The sequence below is a fragment of the Oncorhynchus mykiss genome, chromosome 25 (genome assembly GCF_057628025.1).
Source record: "Oncorhynchus mykiss isolate SJ-2025 chromosome 25, ASM5762802v1, whole genome shotgun sequence".
Taxonomy (NCBI): domain Eukaryota; kingdom Metazoa; phylum Chordata; class Actinopteri; order Salmoniformes; family Salmonidae; genus Oncorhynchus; species Oncorhynchus mykiss.
The window spans coordinates 25,457,690-25,474,797 of record NC_143046.1 but is presented as its reverse complement, the minus strand read 5'-3'; the positions used below and the strand labels follow the sequence as shown (position 1 = coordinate 25,474,797).

Below are 17,108 nucleotides of genomic sequence, written 5' to 3'. Positions count from 1 at the left end.
AAAGCGTAGCTATCCATGCTAAAAGCTTAACTATCCATGCTTTAAGCTATCCATGTTAAAAGCGTAGCTATCCATGCTAAAAGCTTAACTATCCATGCTTAAAGCTATCCATGTTAAAAGCTTAGCTATCTATGCTAAAAGCTTAGCTATCCATGTCAAAAGCTAGCGTATTTCATTGAACTCTGTGTGCTCTATGTAGGTCATGGTAGTGACCTTCCCTGACCTGGATGGGAGGAGGATCAATGATGCCTTCCTGACTGTGTTAGTGCTAGGGCAAAAACAAAAATGTGCACACCTTTGAGTCCCCAGCTCCAGGATTGAGAAACACTCTCACACCAACACTAACCTAACCCCGGGGAAAGAGGGATACCTAGTCAGTTCTACAACTGAATGCCTTCAACTGAAATGTGTCTTCCACATTTAACCCAACCCCTCTGAATCAGAGAGGTGAGGGGGGGCTGCCTTAATGTGTGTTCGTGTGTGTGTTTTTGACGCAGTGATAGCAGCCGCTGTCTGAAACTGAAGGGTCAGATGAGATACATGACTGAGTCGGAGTCCATCATCTTCCTGGGAACCCCTGTATAAGAGACACACACACCGGGCGGCGGGTAGCCTAGCAGTTAGAGCGCTGGGGTAGTAACCAAAAAGGTAGCTAGTTCGAATCCCCGAGCCTACAGGGTGAAAAATCTGTCAATGTGCCATTGAGTCTTTGTTAATGGCAGACCCTGGCCGTGACCCCACTCTCTGAGGGTGTCTCAGGAGGAGTTGTGATATGAAAAAAAAAAACACAATTCCAGTTCCCTCGTATAAATACACACTATAGGACACATACTGTATAATCACCCACCTAATTATTATTACACACATCAAAAATCTAATCATATTGAGTTACTTCCATGCATTTATTCCAATATCTTGTTGGTTACCAATATCATTGTTGGTTACCCCTTTTCTCTTGAATAGTGTTAGTTCATCATAATCATAATTTTTATACAACACCAATTATCTCTGATGCTCTTCAAACTTGGCAGCGCTTCAAAATTAGTACCTCAACATAGCACACTGTAATGATGTACACTGAGAGTCGGGAAGAAAGTTCAGGGAGTGAATACTTAATAAATATATGACCAAAACAAGACACACAAGCAGCACACCGACATGAAACAGGAACAATGATGACTGGGGAAGACACCAAAGGTAGTGACTTATAAAGGGCAGGTAATCAAGGAGGTGATGGACTCCAGGTGAGTGTCATTATGTGCGTACCGCTGGTGACAGGTGTGCGCCCTAACGAGCAGCCTGGTGACCTAGAGGCCGGAGAGGGAGCACACATCATTTACTATGCACATCATTAGCTGCCAATGAGGTTTTATTCAGGCAGTCTGGTTCTTTTACATCTAATTGGCCAGTGATTGTGCTTCTCTGGAGTACATTCACAGGTGGCCGGTGGCACCTTAATTGGGGTGGATGGGCTCATGGTAATGTCTGAAACGGAATCAATAGAACGGTATCGAACACATCAAACACATGGCTTCAGTGTGTTTGACACCATTCCATTTACTCCTTTCCAGACATTGTTATGAGCCGTCCTCCCCTCAGCAGCCTCCTGTGACATTACAAGATACAACATTACTTAATCAAGTTACCTTAATACACCCACACTCAATCAATCACATTTATTTTATAAAGCCCTTTTAACATCACAAAGTGTTTTACAGATTCCCAGCCTAAAACTCCACAGAGCAATGCAGATGCACAATCCTTTACAATGGTTTTTCCTCTCTCTCTGTTTACAGGTGTTCATTTCTGCATACCGGTAATAACATAGGCATGTTCATGTTTATCTCTAGACAGTGTTAGCTCACTGAACTAAAGGTAATAGCTCTGGGATCTGTGTGTGTACTTCTACAGAATGGAGAGTCTGAGTGCCATGTTTAAAACCGGTCTCTATATCAACGACCTGAGTATGCATGAGTCCGGTAGAGCCCTGGTACTGGCACTATAAAGGGAATAGGGTGCGACCAACGGTATGTCTATGGTCAGATTGACTCAGTGCTGTTACTCCTCTCTGTTGCCCCCTGTGGTGATTGGAGGAACAGAAGAAGTGGAGGACAGTATGAAGATGCTGGACTTGAAAAACAAAGAAGACAGAGGATCTGCTATACGGGATGATCCCCAAACCCGTGGCCAAGAGACTGCGCAAGGAAGAGCCTGCTGTCAACACCTGTGAGGTCAGGACTACGTGTGCCTGTGTGTGTGTGTAATAGGTTAACCCTTTGCTCTCCTCCTAGTTTGAGACCATAGGTGATGCATGCATGGTGGTGGCAGGGGCTCCAGAGAAGACCACGCCCACAACATCTGTGACATGGTGGTGGCTGGGGTATTGGGTCATAAAAAGCCATGCTACAGTCTCCATGGCGACACAGTCCACACTGCATCAGAGAGAGAGAGATTCTGTTTATGGCCATCTCACTTACAACACAGCTGGAGGACGAAGGCCATCATAACTGAAATTATTTCCAAATCACTGCCATCAAAACATTATTATATTCTGTAATCAGATGTTTTTGTAACATGATACTCCCTGCCGTTGAACCAATTTGTTGCAAAGGTTTCTGAGAGAATCTGAGAACGAGAGAACAAATATATTATTGTGTGAACCATTTTAATCAACATCCCCCTAAACTGTCATTCACAAACGCTAGCTTGGAGTTGGGGTTTTAACTGTCATCACTGGTCTGTCTATGAGTCTGTGCATTAAATGAAGTGCTAAAGTCAATGACTGCTAAAGGTTTGTGAGTCAGCTAGCCGATCATCAGGTGGCAGCAGTGACTTCTCACCAAAGGCTGTCTGACCATCTGCTCTCTGCAACTTTAATGATCAACATCCCAGCTGTCCATTTAAACCAACACTTCTTATCACTTACTCACATAGTGTGTGTGTGTGTGTGTGTGTGTGTGTTTCTCAAAATTAATACTACTGTGCTCCGAGCACGGGAGGGTCGGAGTATGTGTCCAAATTGAAGTTTGCGAAATGGAGCACGGAGGGCACTACTCAATGCATCAATGCAAGCTTCAACTGAAAGTATGCAAAGAAATATGATGCAACCACATTACGCAAAATTTCTTTAAATCAATTGTGGACATTATTTGAGCTGAAGTTTACTCCAATTAGGGGAGGTGTGGTAGGCTTAGGGGAACATAATAAAGGAAAATATATAATTTCCAATCCCCCATATATTTATTGTGTAAATGTATACACTACCGTTCAAAAGTTTGGGGTCACATAGAAATGTCCTTGTTATTGAAAGAAAATCATCTTTTTTTGTCCATTAAAATAACATCAAATTCATCAGAAATACTGTGTAGACATTGTTAATGTTGTAAATGACTATTGTAGCTGGAAGCGGCAGATTTTTTATGGAATATCTACATAGGTTCACAGAGGCCCATTATCAGTAACCATCACTCCTGTGTTCCAGTGGCACGTTGTGTTAGCTAATCCAAGTTGATCATTTCAAAAGGCTAATTGATCATTAGAAAACCCTTCGGCAATTATGTTAGTACAGCTGAAAACAGTTTTGCTGATTAAAGAAGCAATAAAACTGGCCTTATTTAGACTTGTTGATTATCTGGAGCTTCAGCATTTGTGGGTTCGATTACAGGCTCAAAATTGCAAGAAACAAAGCACTTTCTTCTGAAACTCGTCAGTCTATTCTTCTTCTGAGAAATGAAGGCTGTCTATATATACACAGTTGAAGTCAGAAGTTTACATACACCGTTGCCAAATACATTTAAACTCTGTTTTTCATAATTCCTGGCATTTAATCCTAGTAAAAATTCCCTGTTTTAGGTCAGTTAGGATCACCACTTTATTTTAAGAATGTGAAATGTCAGAATAATATTAGAGAGAATTTTATATTTCAGCTTTTATTTCTTTCATCACATTCCCAGTGGGTCAGAAGTTTACATACACTCAATTAGTATTTGGTAGCATTGCCTTTAAATTGTTTAACTTGGGTCAAATGTTTCGGGTAGCCTTCCACAAGCTTCCCACAATAAATTGGGTGAATTTTGGCCCATTCCTCCTGACAGAGCTGGTGTAAAGGTTTGTATGCCTCCTTGCTCGCATACACCTTTTCAGTTCTGCCCACACATCTTCTATAGGATTGAGGTCAGGGCTTTGTGATGGCCACTCCAATACCTTGACTTTGTTGTCCTTAAACCATTTTGACACAACTTTGGAAGTATGATTGTGGTCATTGCCCATTTGGAAGACCATTTTGAGACCAAGCTTTAACTTCCTGACTGATGTCTTGAGATGTTGCTTCAATATCTACACATAATTTTCCTTTCTCATGATGCAATCTATTTTGTGAAGTGCACCAGTCCCTCCTGCAGCAAAGCACCCCCACAACATGATGCTGCTACCCCCGTGCTTCATGGTTTTGATGGTGTTCTTCAGCTTGCAAGCCTACCTCTTTTTCCTCCAAACATAACGATGGTCATTATGGCCAAACAGCTCTATTTTTTTTATTGGACCAGAGGATGTTTCTCCAAAAAGTACAATCTTTGTCCCCATGTGCAGTTGCAAACCGTAGTCTGGCCTTTTTATGGCGATTTTGGAGCAGTGGCTTCTTCCTTGCTGAGCGGCCTTTCAGGTTATGTCGATATAGGACTTGTTTTACTGTGGATATAGATACTTTAGTACCTGTTGAATCCAGCATCTTCACAAGGTCCTTTGCTGTTGTTCTGGGATTGATTAGCACTTTTTACACCAAAGTACGTTCATCTCTTGGAGACAGAACGCGTCTCCTTCCTGAGCAGTATGATGGCTGTGTGGTCACATGGTGTTTATACTTGCGTACTATTGTTTGTACAGATGAACATGGTACCTTCAGGCATTTGGACATTTCTCCCAAGGATGAACCAGACTTGTGGAGGCCTGCAACTTTCTGAGGTCTTGGTTTATTTCTTTTGATTTTCCCATAATGTCAAGCAAAGAGGCACTGAGTTTGAACGTCGGCCTTGAAATACATCCACAGGTACACCTCCAATTAACTCAAATGATGTCAATCTGCCTGTAAACAATTGTTGGAAAGAATTACTTGTGTCATGCACAAAGTAGAAACTATAGTTGGTTAACAAGAAATTTGTGGAGTGTTTTAGAAACATGTCAATTATGATCAATGGAAACAGGATGCACCTGAGCTTAATTTCAAGTCTCATAGCAAAGTGTCTGAAAAAGTATGGAAATAAGGTATTTCAGTTTTTTTTATTTCTAAAAACCTATTTTTGCTTTGTCTTTATGTGGTATTGTGTGTAGATTGAGTAGGATTTTTTTATTTAATCCGTTTAAGAATAAGGCTGTTATGTAACAAAATGTGGAAAAAGTAAAGGGGTCTGAATTATTTCCGAATGCACAGTAGCTAGTTCATTTTGAACTCTAACCGTATTCTGCCTTTCAATGTTAGCTTCTGCTACATGACTGAGTCTTCTTCCTCACGCAGAGCCGACTGCACTAACTGAACAGAGAATTAGAAAACAACAAGTCTACTACACTAACTGGACAGAAAAACTATAAAACAACATAGTCTACTGCACTAACTGAACAGAAAACTATAAAACAACACGTCTACTACACTAACTGAACAGAAAACTATAAAACAACAAGTCTACTGCACTAACTGAACAGAAAACTATAAAACAACACGTCTACTGCACTAACTGAACAGAAAACTATAAAACAACAAGTCTACTGCACTAACTGAACAGAAAACTATAAAACAACACGTCTACTGCACTAACTGGACAGAACTATAAAACAACACGTCTACTACACTAACTGAACAGAAAACTATAAAACAACACGTCTACTGCACTAACTGAACAGAACTATAAAACAACATGTCTACTGCACTAACTGGACAGAACTATAAAACAACACGCCTACTGCACTAACTGGACAGAAAACTATAAAACAACACGTCTACTACACTAACTGAACAGAAAACTATAAAACAAGTCTACTGCACTAACTGAACAGAACTATAAAACAACACGTCTACTGCACTAACTGGACAGAAAACTATAAAACAACATAGTCTACTGCACTAACTGAACAGAAAACTATAAAACAACACGTCTACTACACTAACTGAACAGAAAACTATAAAACAACACGTCTACTGCACTAACTGAACAGAAAACTATAAAACAACACGTCTACTGCACTAACTGAACAGAAAACTATAAAACAACACGTCTACTGCACTAACTGAACAGAAAACTATAAAACAACAAGTCTACTACACTAACTGAACAGAAAACTATAAAACAACAAGTCTACTGCACTAACTGAACAGAAAACTATAAAACAACAAGTCTACTACACTAACTGAACAGAACTATAAAACAACACGTCTACTGCACTAACTGGACAGAAAACTATAAAACAACATGTCTACTGCACTAACTTAACAGAAAACTATAAAACAACACGTCTACTGCACTAACTGAACAGAAAACTATAAAACAACACATCTACTGCACTAACTGAACAGAACTATAAAACAACACGTCTACTGCACTAACTGGACAGAAAACTATAAAACAACACGTCTACTGCACTAACTGGACAGAAAACTATAAAACAACACGTCTACTACACTAACTGAACAGAAAACTATAAAACAACAAGTCTACTGCACTAACTGGACAGAACTATAAAACAACACGTCTACTACACTAACTGAACAGAAAAATATAAAACAACACGTCTACTGCACTAACTGAACAGAACTATAAAACAACATGTCTACTGCACTAACTGGACAGAACTATAAAACAACACGCCTACTGCACTAACTGGACAGAAAACTATAAAACAACACGTCTACTACACTAACTGAACAGAAAACTATAAAACAACACGTCTACTGCACTAACTGAACAGAACTATAAAACAACACGTCTACTGCACTAACTGGACAGAAAACTATAAAACAACATAGTCTACTGCACTAACTGAACAGAAAACTATAAAACAACACGTCTACTACACTAACTGAACAGAAAACTATAAAACAACATGTCTACTGCACTAACTGAACAGAAAACTATAAAACAACACGTCTACTGCACTAACTGAACAGAACTATAAAACAACACGTCTACTGCACTAACTGGACAGAAAACTATAAAACAACACGTCTACTACACTAACTGGACAGAAAACTATAAAACAACACGTCTACTACACTAACTGAACAGAAAACTATAAAACAACAAGTCTACTGCACTAACTGAACAGAACTATAAAACAACACGTCTACTGCACTAACTGGACAGAAAACTATAAAACAACACGTCTACTGCACTAACTGGACAGAAAACTATAAAACAACACGTCTACTACACTAACTGAACAGAAAACTATAAAACAACAAGTCTACTGCACTAACTGAACAGAAAACTATAAAACAACACGTCTACTGCACTAACTGAACAGAAAACTATAAAACAACAAGTCTACTACACTAACTGAACAGAAAACTATAAAACAACAAGTCTACTGCACTAACTGAACAGAAAACTATAAAACAACATAGTCTACTACACTAACTGAACAGAACTATAAAACAACACGTCTACTACACTAACTGAACAGAAACTATAAAACAACATAGTCTACTACACTAACTGAACAGAAAACTATAAAACAACACGTCTACTACACTAACTGAACAGAACTATAAAACAACACGTCTACTACACTAACTGGACAGAAAACTATAAAACAACAAGTCTACTACACTAACTGAACAGAAAACTATAAAACAAGTCTACTACACTAACTGAACAGAAAACTATAAAACAACACGTCTACTGCACTAACTGAACAGAACTATAAAACAACAAGTCTACTGCACTAACTGAACAGAACTATAAAACAACACGTCTACTGCACCAACTGGACAGAAAACTATAAAACAACACGTCTACTACACTAACTGAACAGAAAACTATAAAACAACACGTCTACTACACTAACTGAACAGAACTATAAAACAACATGTCTACTGCACTAACTGAACAGAAAACTATAAAACAACACGTCTACTACACTAACTGAACAGAAAACTATAAAACAACAAGTCTACTACACTAACTGAACAGAAAACTATAAAACAACAAGTCTACTACACTAACTGAACAGAACTATAAAACAACATGTCTACTGCACTAACTTAACAGAAAACTATAAAACAACAAGTCTACTACACTAACTGAACAGAAAACTATAAAACAACACGTCTACTGCACTAACTGAACAGAAAACTATAAAACAACACGTCTACTGCACTAACTGAACAGAACTATAAAACAACACGTCTACTGCACTAACTGAACAGAAAACTATAAAACAACACGTCTACTACACTAACTGAACAGAAAACTATAAAACAACACGTCTACTACACTAACTGAACAGAAAACTATAAAACAACAAGTCTACTGCACTAACTGAACAGAAAACTATAAAAGAACACGTCTACTGCACTAACTGAACAGAACTATAAAACAACACGTCTACTGCACTAACTGGACAGAAAACTATAAAACAACACGTCTACTGCACTAACTGGACAGAACTATAAAACAACACGTCTACTACACTAACTGAACAGAAAACTATAAAACAACACGTCTACTGCACTAACTGGACAGAACTATAAAACAACATGTCTACTGCACTAACTGAACAAAAACTATAAAACAACACGTCTACTGCACTAACTGAACAGAACTATAAAACAACAAGTCTACTGCACTAACTGAACAGAACTATAAAACAACACGTCTACTGCACCAACTGGACAGAAAACTATAAAACAACACGTCTACTACACTAACTGAACAGAAAACTATAAAACAACACGTCTACTACACTAACTGAACAGAACTATAAAACAACATGTCTACTGCACTAACTGAACAGAAAACTATAAAACAACATGTCTACTGCACTAACTGAACAGAAAACTATAAAACAACACGTCTACTACACTAACTGAACAGAAAACTATAAAACAACAAGTCTACTACACTAACTGAACAGAAAACTATAAAACAACAAGTCTACTACACTAACTGAACAGAACTATAAAACAACATGTCTACTGCACTAACTTAACAGAAAACTATAAAACAACAAGTCTACTACACTAACTGAACAGAAAACTATAAAACAACACGTCTACTGCACTAACTGAACAGAAAACTATAAAACAACACGTCTACTGCACTAACTGAACAGAACTATAAAACAACACGTCTACTGCACTAACTGAACAGAAAACTATAAAACAACACGTCTACTACACTAACTGAACAGAAAACTATAAAACAACACGTCTACTACACTAACTGAACAGAAAACTATAAAACAACAAGTCTACTGCACTAACTGAACAGAAAACTATAAAAGAACACGTCTACTGCACTAACTGAACAGAACTATAAAACAACACGTCTACTGCACTAACTGGACAGAAAACTATAAAACAACACGTCTACTGCACTAACTGGACAGAACTATAAAACAACACGTCTACTACACTAACTGAACAGAAAACTATAAAACAACACGTCTACTGCACTAACTGGACAGAACTATAAAACAACATGTCTACTGCACTAACTGAACAAAAACTATAAAACAACACGTCTACTGCACTAACTGAACAGAACTATAAAACAACAAGTCTACTGCACTAACTGAACAGAACTATAAAACAACACGTCTACTGCACCAACTGGACAGAAAACTATAAAACAACACGTCTACTACACTAACTGAACAGAAAACTATAAAACAACACGTCTACTACACTAACTGAACAGAACTATAAAACAACATGTCTACTGCACTAACTGAACAGAAAACTATAAAACAACACGTCTACTACACTAACTGAACAGAAAACTATAAAACAACAAGTCTACTACACTAACTGAACAGAAAACTATAAAACAACAAGTCTACTACACTAACTGAACAGAACTATAAAACAACATGTCTACTGCACTAACTTAACAGAAAACTATAAAACAACAAGTCTACTACACTAACTGAACAGAAAACTATAAAACAACACGTCTACTGCACTAACTGAACAGAAAACTATAAAACAACACGTCTACTGCACTAACTGAACAGAACTATAAAACAACACGTCTACTGCACTAACTGAACAGAAAACTATAAAACAACACGTCTACTACACTAACTGAACAGAAAACTATAAAACAACACGTCTACTACACTAACTGAACAGAAAACTATAAAACAACAAGTCTACTGCACTAACTGAACAGAAAACTATAAAAGAACACGTCTACTGCACTAACTGAACAGAACTATAAAACAACACGTCTACTGCACTAACTGGACAGAAAACTATAAAACAACACGTCTACTGCACTAACTGGACAGAACTATAAAACAACACGTCTACTACACTAACTGAACAGAAAACTATAAAACAACACGTCTACTGCACTAACTGGACAGAACTATAAAACAACATGTCTACTGCACTAACTGAACAAAAACTATAAAACAACAAGTCTACTACACTAACTGAACAGAAAACTATAAAACAACACGTCTACTGCACTAACTGAACAGAACTATAAAACAACAAGTCTACTGCACTAACTGAACAGAACTATAAAACAACACGTCTACTGCACCAACTGGACAGAAAACTATAAAACAACACGTCTACTACACTAACTGAACAGAAAACTATAAAACAACACGTCTACTACACTAACTGGAAAGAAAACTATAAAACAACACGTCTACTGCACTAACTGAACAGAAAACTATAAAACAACACGTCTACTACACTAACTGAACAGAAAACTATAAAACAACACGTCTACTACACTAACTGAACAGAAAACTATAAAACAACAAGTCTACTGCACTAACTGAACAGAACTATAAAACAACACGTCTACTGCACTAACTGGACAGAAAACTATAAAACAACACGTCTACTACACTAACTGGACAGAAAACTATAAAACAACACGTCTACTACACTAACTGAACAGAAAACTATAAAACAACAAGTCTACTGCACTAACTGAACAGAACTATAAAACAACACGTCTACTACACTAACTGAACAGAAAACTATAAAACAACACGTCTACTACACTAACTGGAAAGAAAACTATAAAACAACACGTCTACTGCACTAACTGAACAGAAAACTATAAAACAACACGTCTACTACACTAACTGAACAGAAAACTATAAAACAACACGTCTACTACACTAACTGAACAGAAAACTATAAAACAACACGTCTACTGCACTAACTGAACAGAACTATAAAACAACACGTCTACTGCACTAACTGGACAGAAAACTATAAAACAACACGTCTACTACACTACCTGGACAGAAAACTATAAAACAACACGTCTACTACACTAACTGAACAGAAAACTATAAAACAACAAGTCTACTGCACTAACTGAACAGAACTATAAAACAACACGTCTACTGCACTAACTGGACAGAAAACTATAAAACAACACGTCTACTGCACTAACTGGACAGAAAACTATAAAACAACACGTCTACTACACTAACTGAACAGAAAACTATAAAACAACAAGTCTACTGCACTAACTGAACAGAAAACTATAAAACAACACGTCTACTGCACTAACTGAACAGAAAACTATAAAACAACAAGTCTACTACACTAACTGAACAGAAAACTATAAAACAACAAGTCTACTGCACTAACTGAACAGAAAACTATAAAACAACATAGTCTACTACACTAACTGAACAGAACTATAAAACAACACGTCTACTACACTAACTGAACAGAAACTATAAAACAACATAGTCTACTACACTAACTGAACAGAAAACTATAAAACAACACGTCTACTACACTAACTGAACAGAACTATAAAACAACACGTCTACTACACTAACTGGACAGAAAACTATAAAACAACAAGTCTACTACACTAACTGAACAGAAAACTATAAAACAAGTCTACTACACTAACTGAACAGAAAACTATAAAACAACACGTCTACTGCACTAACTGAACAGAACTATAAAACAACAAGTCTACTGCACTAACTGAACAGAACTATAAAACAACACGTCTACTGCACCAACTGGACAGAAAACTATAAAACAACACGTCTACTACACTAACTGAACAGAAAACTATAAAACAACACGTCTACTACACTAACTGAACAGAAACTATAAAACAACATAGTCTACTACACTAACTGAACAGAAAACTATAAAACAACACGTCTACTACACTAACTGAACAGAACTATAAAACAACACGTCTACTACACTAACTGGACAGAAAACTATAAAACAACAAGTCTACTACACTAACTGAACAGAAAACTATAAAACAAGTCTACTACACTAACTGAACAGAAAACTATAAAACAACACGTCTACTACACTAACTGAACAGAAAACTATAAAACAACAAGTCTACTGCACTAACTGAACAGAACTATAAAACAACACGTCTACTGCACTAACTGGACAGAAAACTATAAAACAACACGTCTACTGCACTAACTGGACAGAAAACTATAAAACAACACGTCTACTACACTAACTGAACAGAAAACTATAAAACAACAAGTCTACTGCACTAACTGAACAGAAAACTATAAAACAACACGTCTACTGCACTAACTGAACAGAAAACTATAAAACAACAAGTCTACTACACTAACTGAACAGAAAACTATAAAACAACAAGTCTACTGCACTAACTGAACAGAAAACTATAAAACAACATAGTCTACTACACTAACTGAACAGAACTATAAAACAACACGTCTACTACACTAACTGAACAGAAACTATAAAACAACATAGTCTACTACACTAACTGAACAGAAAACTATAAAACAACACGTCTACTACACTAACTGAACAGAACTATAAAACAACACGTCTACTACACTAACTGGACAGAAAACTATAAAACAACAAGTCTACTACACTAACTGAACAGAAAACTATAAAACAAGTCTACTACACTAACTGAACAGAAAACTATAAAACAACACGTCTACTGCACTAACTGAACAGAACTATAAAACAACAAGTCTACTGCACTAACTGAACAGAACTATAAAACAACACGTCTACTGCACCAACTGGACAGAAAACTATAAAACAACACGTCTACTACACTAACTGAACAGAAAACTATAAAACAACACGTCTACTACACTAACTGAACAGAACTATAAAACAACATGTCTACTGCACTAACTGAACAGAAAACTATAAAACAACACGTCTACTACACTAACTGAACAGAAAACTATAAAACAACAAGTCTACTACACTAACTGAACAGAAAACTATAAAACAACAAGTCTACTACACTAACTGAACAGAACTATAAAACAACATGTCTACTGCACTAACTTAACAGAAAACTATAAAACAACAAGTCTACTACACTAACTGAACAGAAAACTATAAAACAACACGTCTACTGCACTAACTGAACAGAAAACTATAAAACAACACGTCTACTGCACTAACTGGACAGAAAACTATAAAACAACATGTCTACTGCACTAACTGAACAGAAAACTATAAAACAACACGTCTACTGCACTAACTGAACAGAAAACTATAAAACAACACGTCTACTGCACTAACTGAACAGAAAACTATAAAACAACAAGTCTACTACACTAACTGAACAGAAAACTATAAAACAACAAGTCTACTGCACTAACTGAACAGAAAACTATAAAACAACAAGTATACTACACTAACTGAACAGAACTATAAAACAACACGTCTACTGCACTAACTGGACAGAAAACTATAAAACAACATGTCTACTGCACTAACTTAACAGAAAACTATAAAACAACACGTCTACTGCACTAACTGAACAGAAAACTATAAAACAACACATCTACTGCACTAACTGAACAGAACTATAAAACAACACGTCTACTGCACTAACTGGACAGAAAACTATAAAACAACACGTCTACTGCACTAACTGGACAGAAAACTATAAAACAACACGTCTACTACACTAACTGAACAGAAAACTATAAAACAACAAGTCTACTGCACTAACTGGACAGAACTATAAAACAACACGTCTACTACACTAACTGAACAGAAAAATATAAAACAACACGTCTACTGCACTAACTGAACAGAACTATAAAACAACATGTCTACTGCACTAACTGGACAGAACTATAAAACAACACGCCTACTGCACTAACTGGACAGAAAACTATAAAACAACACGTCTACTACACTAACTGAACAGAAAACTATAAAACAACACGTCTACTGCACTAACTGAACAGAACTATAAAACAACACGTCTACTGCACTAACTGGACAGAAAACTATAAAACAACATAGTCTACTGCACTAACTGAACAGAAAACTATAAAACAACACGTCTACTACACTAACTGAACAGAAAACTATAAAACAACACGTCTACTGCACTAACTGAACAGAAAACTATAAAACAACACGTCTACTGCACTAACTGAACAGAACTATAAAACAACACGTCTACTGCACTAACTGGACAGAAAACTATAAAACAACACGTCTACTACACTAACTGGACAGAAAACTATAAAACAACACGTCTACTACACTAACTGAACAGAAAACTATAAAACAACAAGTCTACTGCACTAACTGAACAGAACTATAAAACAACACGTCTACTGCACTAACTGGACAGAAAACAATAAAACAACACGTCTACTGCACTAACTGGACAGAAAACTATAAAACAACACGTCTACTACACTAACTGAACAGAAAACTATAAAACAACAAGTCTACTGCACTAACTGAACAGAAAACTATAAAACAACACGTCTACTGCACTAACTGAACAGAAAACTATAAAACAACAAGTCTACTACACTAACTGAACAGAAAACTATAAAACAACAAGTCTACTGCACTAACTGAACAGAAAACTATAAAACAACATAGTCTCCTACACTAACTGAACAGAACTATAAAACAACACGTCTACTACACTAACTGAACAGAAACTATAAAACAACATAGTCTACTACACTAACTGAACAGAAAACTATAAAACAACACGTCTACTACACTAACTGAACAGAACTATAAAACAACACGTCTACTACACTAACTGGACAGAAAACTATAAAACAACAAGTCTACTACACTAACTGAACAGAAAACTATAAAACAAGTCTACTACACTAACTGAACAGAAAACTATAAAACAACACGTCTACTGCACTAACTGAACAGAACTATAAAACAACAAGTCTACTGCACTAACTGAACAGAACTATAAAACAACACGTCTACTGCACCAACTGGACAGAAAACTATAAAACAACACGTCTACTACACTAACTGAACAGAAAACTATAAAACAACACGTCTACTACACTAACTGAACAGAACTATAAAACAACATGTCTACTGCACTAACTGAACAGAAAACTATAAAACAACACGTCTACTACACTAACTGAACAGAAAACTATAAAACAACAAGTCTACTACACTAACTGAACAGAAAACTATAAAACAACAAGTCTACTACACTAACTGAACAGAACTATAAAACAACATGTCTACTGCACTAACTTAACAGAAAACTATAAAACAACAAGTCTACTACACTAACTGAACAGAAAACTATAAAACAACACGTCTACTGCACTAACTGAACAGAAAACTATAAAACAACACGTCTACTGCACTAACTGAACAGAACTATAAAACAACACGTCTACTGCACTAACTGAACAGAAAACTATAAAACAACACGTCTACTACACTAACTGAACAGAAAACTATAAAACAACACGTCTACTACACTAACTGAACAGAAAACTATAAAACAACAAGTCTACTGCACTAACTGAACAGAAAACTATAAAAGAACACGTCTACTGCACTAACTGAACAGAACTATAAAACAACACGTCTACTGCACTAACTGGACAGAAAACTATAAAACAACACGTCTACTGCACTAACTGGACAGAACTATAAAACAACACGTCTACTACACTAACTGAACAGAAAACTATAAAACAACACGTCTACTGCACTAACTGGACAGAACTATAAAACAACATGTCTACTGCACTAACTGAACAAAAACTATAAAACAACAAGTCTACTACACTAACTGAACAGAAAACTATAAAACAACACGTCTACTGCACTAACTGAACAGAACTATAAAACAACAAGTCTACTGCACTAACTGAACAGAACTATAAAACAACACGTCTACTGCACCAACTGGACAGAAAACTATAAAACAACACGTCTACTACACTAACTGAACAGAAAACTATAAAACAACACGTCTACTACACTAACTGGAAAGAAAACTATAAAACAACACGTCTACTGCACTAACTGAACAGAAAACTATAAAACAACACGTCTACTACACTAACTGAACAGAAAACTATAAAACAACACGTCTACTACACTAACTGAACAGAAAACTATAAAACAACAAGTCTACTGCACTAACTGAACAGAACTATAAAACAACACGTCTACTGCACTAACTGGACAGAAAACTATAAAACAACACGTCTACTACACTAACTGGACAGAAAACTATAAAACAACACGTCTACTACACTAACTGAACAGAAAACTATAAAACAACAAGTCTACTGCACTAACTGAACAGAACTATAAAACAACACGTCTACTACACTAACTGAACAGAAAACTATAAAACAACACGTCTACTACACTAACTGGAAAGAAAACTATAAAACAACACGTCTACTGCACTAACTGAACAGAAAACTATAAAACAACACGTCTACTACACTAACTGAACAGAAAACTATAAAACAACACGTCTACTACACTAACTGAACAGAAAACTATAAAACAACACGTCTACTGCACTAACTGAACAGAACTATAAAACAACACGTCTACTGCACTAACTGGACAGAAAACTATAAAACAACACGTCTACTAC

At 36.4% G+C, this 17,108-nt stretch overlaps 1 long non-coding RNA gene across 1 annotated transcript; it reads left to right on the top strand.

The window, feature by feature from the left end:
- The first annotated feature begins 204 nt into the window (after positions 1-204).
- LOC149971577 (uncharacterized) lies at positions 205-3,358 on the top strand. Its single transcript, XR_016491590.1, has 2 exons — positions 205-447; positions 1,797-3,358. It is a non-coding gene; the product is annotated as an uncharacterized LOC149971577 (long non-coding RNA).
- Positions 3,359-17,108: the final 13,750 nt, after the last annotated feature.